Genomic DNA, 9,481 nt, shown 5'->3' on the forward strand with positions numbered 1-9,481 from the left:
AATATATTATGTTAATATAAGATTAATGACCAGTGCACTCTCCCTTGCCTGGAATCTCTTTCTCTGTTTTAACTGGATGACTGCTCTTTTCCCTAGAGCAACAATCAAATGGATTTGAAAGAAATTTCCTCCAAGACAGAGTCCCCAGCATTTTGCTTAGACTTAACCCCTTGGGTTTTTTTTCTTTTTTATTTGTACTAGTCTTGTATGTAAAACAGATATTTTTCTTTCTGCTTTAAAAGTTTTTGAGGTGAATAGATGTCCAAGTTAGCTTAAACTGTCATTTAATATAGCCCAGCTTCATTTGAAAGAAGAACTCTAGCTGAGGGATTGCCTAGCTCATGCTGGCCTGGGGGCATGTCATGTAGAAGCTGGTTGTTTTGGTTATTAATTTATATAGGAGGGTTTAGCCCCTACTGTGGACAATACAATTCCCTGGACTATATTAAAAAAATCTGAGTGATTACAAGTCAGTCTGTGAGTGAGCAAGAAGCATCCTCCATGGTTCCTGCTGAACTCCTTACCTATGAAGTCAGGTCCTCAGTAGAGGTGGCGCTGTGGTGTGGAGTAGCCAGGAGGCCTGTCTTCACCTTCCTCCTTGAGCTTCTTCCCTCTGGGACAGACTGTGATCTGGAAGTTGAAATGAACTCTTTCCTTCCCTAAGTTGCTTTAGGTTGAAGTAATTTATCAGAAAGGAAGCTAGAACTGGGTTCCATGAATATTTACCAGAACACCTGTGGAAAAGACCTCATCCATACTAGATGATAATAGAGTATTTTGGGTATAGAATGATTTTTCAATTCTAATTGTAGTTTTTGAAAATTAAGCCAAATCTGGTTAGGCTGAGAGGAATTGAAAGTTACAGGAAGCGAATGTGTAATGAGTCAATGGTGGTTCTCCTGGTTCATAATGCCAACCTTTGGGAGACTGAAGCAGGAAGATCATAAGTTCAAAGCCAGCCTGGACTACAGCGAGACTGTGTCTGAAAAAAGAAATCAATGTGAAATGAGTCTAGAGCCTTGAGCTATGGGAATAGGAAATGAACTGAAGGCTGAAGTGGAGAGTTCCTTCCAGAGACTCCCATGGAGTGCTCGAGTTAATCATGAGGGAAGTGTTCAATCACTTCCAACATGGACATTTTAATCAGTTGTTCTAAGGCCATATTGCCTTCCCTGTTGCTGTGATAAAACACCAGACAGAGGCGATTTCAGGTAGAAAGGGTTTATTTGACTCACAGTTCCTGGTTATAGTCCATCATGCTAGAGAAGTCAAAGGGACAGGGATCTGAAGCAGGGAGTCACATGACACCTACGGTAGATTAATTTATGCATGGTGGCCTAGCTTACTTTTTATTTCTCGACATGGGCTAGACAGAAGAAATGATGCTACCCACATTCAGTTAAACCAAGTAAGAATCTCCCTCCCAGGGGTACCCTCAGGCCAACATGGTCTAGGCAGTCCCAAGCTGAGACTCCTTTCCCAGGGGATTCTCTACTGTGTCCAGTCTGCAATTAAAACTAACCTTCACAGCCGGGACTCTCCACTTTGTTTAATTTTTAAGGATTAACACGAGAGAGAAGGTACCATGTGCTCTCAGAAGTTATTAGCTACTCATGACAATTTTCATAAGAAAGATGTCAGAAACCTTGCCTCCCTCTCAGGCTTGTTTCTTCAGGTATACATTGTAGAGGGAGGCAAGGTGATTGGAGCAACAGCACACTGAGTGGAATTATGGTGGTGGCCCCACACTTAGTGAGTGTTGCTTTAAGAGGAGCTGTAAACAGCTTCTTCACCTGGGAGACAGGGCGGAGCAGTGCAGTCTGATGTTTCCATTTGCCTTTTCTCTCTTCACCCAAGTCTTTCGTCTTGTCATCTCACAAGTGGAGACCGACTTCCTCCTTGACAAAGGAGAAAGGGGAGCTGAACCCTCGTGAGTAAATTTTAAAGGAATGGGAATTAAAAGTGAAGTCAAGTTGAGAATGACTTTGTCCACTCCTGTTCAACACTCAGTTATATGTGCATGAGTCAGTTTAGTCCCTACATGGATCAGACAAATATTTTGACTCTACTCCCAAGATGAAGCCAGTGTGGGTTAGTGGTATTAAATGACTTTCTCCCTTCAGCACAGGAAGAATGAATGGATCCTTAGTCTGAACTGTGATTCAGTCAAGACTGAATGTGATAGCCACTCTGTCCTTCCCATGCATCAGCGTGTGACACACGGTAGCTATGGCATGGGTTCAGCTAGAATGTGGCTATGAACACTAGCAAGGGAGCAGTGGCATTTTTCTCTCCAGTCAGTGATTAATCACATGGCTAAGGGGCTTTCTGGGGAGCCAGAGATGGCTTCAGAGACAAGGTGGTGACATGTGGCTAGCTATCCTTATTCATGCCAAGAGTTTTCTCTGGGATTGTCATGATGTTCAAAACACTGGGCCTAAGAATAAAGAGAGTAGGCAGCATCTCTGCTGGCAGCTTACATTAGGAGAGCTTTGCTGGGTATCACTGTTCAGCAGACGCTATTTACAGAATTTAATATGCTGTGTACCGAGTATATTAGCTTTATTTTAGGAAGTGTGAACAAAGCTGTAAACCCAGAGACAAGGGCTGATGCCAGAGGCTGACAGGTCCGCACAAATTAGTTGACATGCCAGGAAGGACAAAGACTTCTTTTGTCTGGCTTTTAAATTTTCCCTTCCTGTCAAATTCTTGCTGCTGCGGCTCGATATCATACACAGCCAAGAAAATTGAGAGCAATGAACGTAGAAGTATTCGTTTGCTAGCCTGGATTCCATAAGACGTGAGCAACCATTCGCGTTTCCCCACCAGCAATGCTCTTCACACAACTGGTCTGCAGGACACATTCATCAGCAATTTGTCAGCACATTGTTTGGTGTTTAACGTCACCGCCAAAGAATCTGGTTAAGGAAGAAAGGCGATCTTGCATTCTAAAGTGTAGTTTATGAATTATTTTCAGATACCATCAAAATACAAAGGCACCCCGGGAAGTTTTCCTGGCACTATTTTATTTTTAATAGACTCCTGGAATTATAAAACCGCACCAGATTTGTGGGTTTTCATGTTAGAAATGTACGGAGCATCTCTCAATGGAGGGCTGTTAGCAAACGGAATGGATTTATGAGAGAACAGGGCAAGTCACTGGAAGGTCACGCCTATCAATTTAAATTCTTCTGCAAAAGCAGCACATTCCATCTACACGGGGTGACACTGGGGCAATTGGAGAAATTTATTTGCATTGTTTCTAAGGGTGTACATTCTGTTTGGGAAATGAGTCACACACACCTTCTCCATGTACCTTGGTAGACTGACTGGCCCTATAGAAGTCTGCTCTGATGTTGCGGATGGCCAGAAGCTACCGCCCCTAATGCTGGGAGCTATTTAGGAATACAGCTGGACTTTGCTGAGCACATGGGTGGAATCCTAGGAACACTGTGCAAGAAAAGACATGTCAGCCACTCTCACACTACATCAGAGTCAGGGGCTTCTGTGAAAGAAAGGAATTTTGCAGAGATAAAAGAGGATAGTCAACTCAGCAGAGGGTGTATGGACACATATGACCCAGGAGAGCGGATAACCCCAACTTCTCCTGCTCTACACTTCAGGGAGCACAGAACACCTCTGGTTCCTATAGCAGGATAGATGGATAGAACGGTAAGTGAGGCCAAGGCAACTGATGAAACAGCCTCCATCTGTCACTCTTTCATGCACCTACCCCCTGGCTATTATATGTTTCTCACATTGAGATAGGAGTTGAATTTGGCCTGATAGTACAGTACATGCTTCTATTTGCTCCTTGTACCTCCGTCACAATAGGTTTATGCCTTGGATAGCCCACTCCTCTAACAAGTGCAGAGGAATAGAGGAGGAGGACACAGACCTGAATATATCTTGGACTGATAGTCTGAAACAGAGAAACCAAGCACAGACAACAGCGGCTATAGCCTTGCTGCTTTAAGGCTCACTCATGGCAACCTGTATTGTCCTATAAAGCCAATGAATTTTGTTGTGATTGTGTGTGGATGGTTGGTTGGGTGTGGAGGCAACATTCCACCAATAACTAACTTAGACACTTTTAAGTTCATAATTATTTTCATCTATGTTTCCATTTGGGGTCATGAGAGAAATATTTCTGTCCTGTGGAGGTTGAGGGGGCATTTTCCTTTTGCATGCTAAAGCACCTTTTCAAACTTTGCAAGGTAGCTATGACAGATGTGGGTCGGAATAACAGCATCCAGATTCTTCAGGCCTCCATCCTTTACCAAAGAATAGCAACTCTCCAGGAACACCCAGCGCCATTTCTGGACTGCTTAGCTATCCGTTCCCATGGACCCTGCAGTTCTGAGTGCTCAGCCTATGCACTGTAAAGGCTGCTATTGTTTGATGCCTCAGTCCCTATCACATACGACAGTGTAATAAATCCCTTCATCATACTATATATTCAGTCTAGCCATTCTACTCCTTAGAGAACCCTGACTGATACAGATGGTAAATTTCATGTGTGTTTTACAGCAACACGTTTCTTCACAATATGTTTGATCTTGTTCTCATAACTGGATGGATGAAAACTGGGACTGCCTGGTGGTGACGCCAGGCGATTTCCCTCTCATTGTTTTTTAAAACTATTTGCAGAAGGTCATGGCCTGTTGTCTTGCCCACACTCGGAGTTAATTTTGGGACCTTTGACATGTGCTGGAGGAGCTACAGCTGCATTCTGACGGCTGGCTTCAAGGTTCTTCGGCTCTTTCGCTTCTGGCAGCCAAATAAAGAGTGACATAACGGGATGAATATTTTATGATGGAGATGCCACAGCTGTGGAACACGAATAGCTGCCTGACTTTTACTGTATCGAGCGCTGTAATGTCAGCCTCTGTCACCTTGTTTTAGCTGACAAGTTCAAAGCTGATGCAGTGAATGGGTCTGGCTGTCTGGAAGGGGAGGCGAGTATCTATTAAAGTCGGGAGGCGTTTGCAGCAAGGAGGCAAGTTAGGGATTCAGTGAAAGGATTGACAGATAATTAAGAAAAGTCTGTACCTACTGAACCCTTAAAGGGGATGTGCCTGACGTCACTGCCTTACTTTGCATGGCATGACATGTTTCAGCTTCTATCTGGAGGAAACTTCCATCTCATTTAGTAGAAGGGAAACCATTTCTTGGAGCAGACATGAATTATGTTCACAGGGATTGTATCTTTTAAAAAAGGATCACCTTTTTAAAAGTGTTTTTGATTTTTTTTTCTGTTTCAGCACCATAGGAAAGTAGAGGAGTCCAGGAATGTCTGCAGATATATTATGGAGCAGTATTTTGCATCTTGACAATTATGAAATGAATGAGCACAATTTAGAAGCAATGCATGTTGCCCTGGAGTGTATCAGGATCTGCTTGAATCTCCATGAGCATCTTCTCTGCTTGAATAGCTTTGGGCAGGTATCTCACAGGCTTAGATCCTCTCTCTTCCTACCTTTGCTCCTTTCACCAGCTACTGAGCATCACCCAGGAGCTAGTTAGAAGTTCAAAGTCGTAGACCCTTTCTGACTGACGGAGCTCGAATTTATACTGTAGTCAGCTCTTCTGATGAACTGAATTTTGAGGAACAGCAATGGCCCTCACATTTGTCATTTGTTAATGACCTTCAAGATCTGTTAGATAGTCATGTCATATTATTGAATCGATACCCTCTTCATTTCATCAACTCATTTTAATGTAAATTCATGTGTTAAAAACTAACTAGAGGTATTCGATGCCAAGTACAAAATATGATAGCTCAAAATTTACCGTGAAATCAAACAGTGACTTGTAATGCTGGCTGTGGCTGGGATCTCACTGGAAGCTATTGATCGGAACACTTGTAGTTGTGTATTGCAGGTGTCTGTAGACTTTCTTATGGCTCAGTGGCTGAATTCCAAAGGCCAGACTCCTAACAGAACCAGGTAGATACTTCCCTTTAAACATCAAAAGCCTCACAGGCCACACAGATGCACCCAGAGGAAATACAGACTGAAGCAGTTCGTGGATTTACAGCAATTTACACCAGGAACATGCAGGCAGGGAAGGCTTATGGGGGGGGGGAGGTCTCTAGAAGACCCATCCTGTCCCAACCATTAATAAACTGGTCAACCCCAGGCTAATCAGGTGGCCCCTATTAGACTTGTAGTAAAAGTGGCCATCTTACCAAAAGCAATCTTCAGATTCAATGCAATTCCCATCAAATTACTATGTACAATTCTTTACAGATGTTAAAAGAAAAACTCTCAACTCCATATGGAATAACAAGAAACCCAGAATTGCCTAAATGGTTTCAGCTATTAAAAACAACAAAAACAACGGCTTCATGAAATTTGTAGACAAATGGATGGATCTACAAAAGATCATCCTGAGTGAGGCAACCTAGACCAGAGAGACAAATGTGGTATATACTCACTTATAAGCAGATGTTAGCCATATAAGATAACCACACTACAATCCACAGACCTGAAGAAGATAAGTAATAAGGTAGACCCTAGGGAGGATGCATAATTCTCCTTCAGAAAGGCAAATTGGTTGAAGATAGGGAACAGGATGGAAGCCTACCATAGATGGTCTCTGAAAGACTTTACTTACCAGGGGATGAAAGCAGATGCTGAGACTCACAGCCAAACATTGGGCAGATTGCAGCAAGTTTTATGGAAGAGTAGGAAGATAGAAGGACCGAGAGGGGACAGGAGCCTTACAAGAAGACCAACAGAGCCAACAAATATGGACCCGGGGGCCCTGCAGAGACTTATGCACCAACCAAGGACCATGCACAGTGAGGACTTAGGCCCTCAGATATAACCAATAAGCAGTGCAGTCTCCATGTGATTTCCCTAGTAAGGGGAGCAGGAGCTGTCTCTGACATGACATGAACTCTGTTGCTATGATCAGGATGTAAAGTGCTAAAATAAAAACAAATTTAAATAATATAAGGAGCCCTTTATCACTACTTTGTAAAGCCAAGTATTGCATTGGCACAGGATGGTGGGCACACTGAATGAGCTCAGAGAAGAGATTTTATGAGCCTCATGCCTCATCTTTGTTGGCTGAACATTCCTGAGGTTCATGTTCTTTATTGTTAGACCATATGTTCAATTGTATGCTTCAGCCTGTTAAAGTTTATCAGAAGCATGACCTCATAAGCCAGCTTAGCTGTCAGCAAGTCTACCCTAAACTTCTATTTGTTGTAGGAAGGGGTAAGTTAACCTAGGAGGCACTAGCAAGAGTCTAGTGTTTTTAGTTTATTTCTAACTAGACCTAAGCTGACTTATGGCATTTTGGGAACTGGGCTATTACTGTATTTCTTACCGGGGCCACTTTGCAGCTCTACAGGTCATGAGGCTGATGGATACATTCTACAGAATGGTAATATTCCCACAGCTGAAGACCTAATTAGTATGCAAGAGAGACACATATCCTGGTTCAATTAAATTATACAACTCGGCCAAAGTACAATTATTTATTTCGTAATAGGTTCAGAATTATGTCTGCAAGGTATATTAATTGAGGGATGAAGTTATGGACAGGCAAAGGAAGGCTGCTCCATGTGTTGTCTCATGATGGTGGGTTTACTGAGCATGTTTATGTGGGTTGAAGATCTCCTCATCCTCCTCTAATGCTGCGTGCATAACTGATATACACACATAAATGCAAGGGAGAACATTTATGATCTCAGTCTGTATAAAGTTGAAACTGTACGAAGCCTCATTTCCAGGAGCTGAGAGAGGTCATGGTGACTGACAGAGCACTCTATATTCACAGTGCTCTTGGAGAGTGTGTATTTAGCAGTTCTTAAGATGTTTCCACACAGCATCTTGGAAAGAGCTCGGGCTTGAGTTGGGCAGTCCCAGCTCTTCAACAGAGCACTTATGTTGTTGGAGTAGGTGACTTTTCTAACCAAGACTATCTTGCATGCCTTTGAAAAGGAAGTAGACATATCAGCCTCCTAAGATGCTCTGAAAGCTTAGGCACTGCCAGCCATTGAAGTTCTTAGTGGCTGGGGAGCTGACTCAGAGGGTAAGAGGTTCTGTTGCCTGAGCATCAGGACCTGAGTCCAAGTCCTCAGCACCTGCCTCTAAAGCTGACTGTGACTCCATTTGCCTATAATCTCAGCACCATAGGTGTGGAGACAAGGGCTGCTGGTTGCCAATCTAGCTCCAGTTTCAGTGAGAGATATTGTTTTAAAGGCAGTAGGCAGAGACTGATAAAACAGGACATGTGATGTCCTCTTCTGGCCTCTGCGCCCATACGTGAACAGCTGCACTCCCTTGGGCAAATGCATACACACCCATGCACCCACACAGACACACAGACACATGCACACACACCTTTCTCTTAAGAGATATCTACTCCTCAATTGCTATTAGTAGTAGCAGTTTCTAATAACTAAGAGGTAGTTGCTTATGACACACAGACCCTCTGCGAATGTAGTTGATTATTTCTCAGTCTACACATTGGCTAAAGCCAGGAAAAGTCTGCCTCCAGTTATGTCACTTCCCCTTATCCGTTATTTAAACAAATCTGAAACTCTTGATCTTCTTATCTCTGCTCTAAGCAGAGGAGCCATACATTAATAAGATAAATATGACAGAAGGTAGTCCTGTGTAATTCAGACCATAAAATAGTGGCTCATTCCCTTAAAAAGCCATTCAGTTGCTTGGCCAAGCTGAAGAAAACTGGGACCTACAATGTTTAAACAGCAAATAAATCAGCTGTTTTCCACTCTGTTGATTAAACTCACAAAGTCATTGTTGGTACCTAAGTTGACTATTTTCCTATGAAGAAACCAAAACTAAATACATTCCTCACTAACAGAGAAGCTCTGGAGCTATTCTAAATGATGAAGCCTGAGTTTCCTGATCAGTTTTAAACTGAATTTAGAGAGCTCAAATTGCTAACCACTTGCTGACATTTTGAAAAATCAATATTGCTAGGTTACTTGTATTCATCAATGGTTATTTATTTATTTATTTATTTTGACTTCCTGAAACCTAGTGTAAAGTGCAACGTTAGTGATTTGTTTAAAGCTTTTCATAAAATAGATTTGTTTTTTTTTTTAAAAATGATGATTGGAAAAATGACTCAGTGGTTAAGATCCCTTGCTGCTCATCCAGAGGACCTGGGCTTGACTTCCAGCACCATCACGATAGCCAACAACCCCCTGAAATCCCAGTGCTAAAGGTTCAGACGCCTTCTTCTGGCCGTCATGGACACTGTACTGATGTGGTGCACGGACATACACTCAGGCAGAACACTGACACACATAAAATTGAAAGAAATGAATCTTTGCAATTTTCAACAGCGTTTTGAGGGCTTGCTTCAGCATGTGCAGGGTCGATACAGATGTCCCAAACCACTCTTCGCTACTCTTAGCTCCATTGCAGTGTGGCTGCAGACCTGTCTGCTTCAGGGAGTGTCCTGCTCAGTATGAAGTGGTTAGTGATACCCCTGG

This window comes from Meriones unguiculatus, chromosome 4 (assembly GCF_030254825.1).
Source record: "Meriones unguiculatus strain TT.TT164.6M chromosome 4, Bangor_MerUng_6.1, whole genome shotgun sequence".
In the NCBI taxonomy this organism is placed as follows: domain Eukaryota; kingdom Metazoa; phylum Chordata; class Mammalia; order Rodentia; family Muridae; genus Meriones; species Meriones unguiculatus.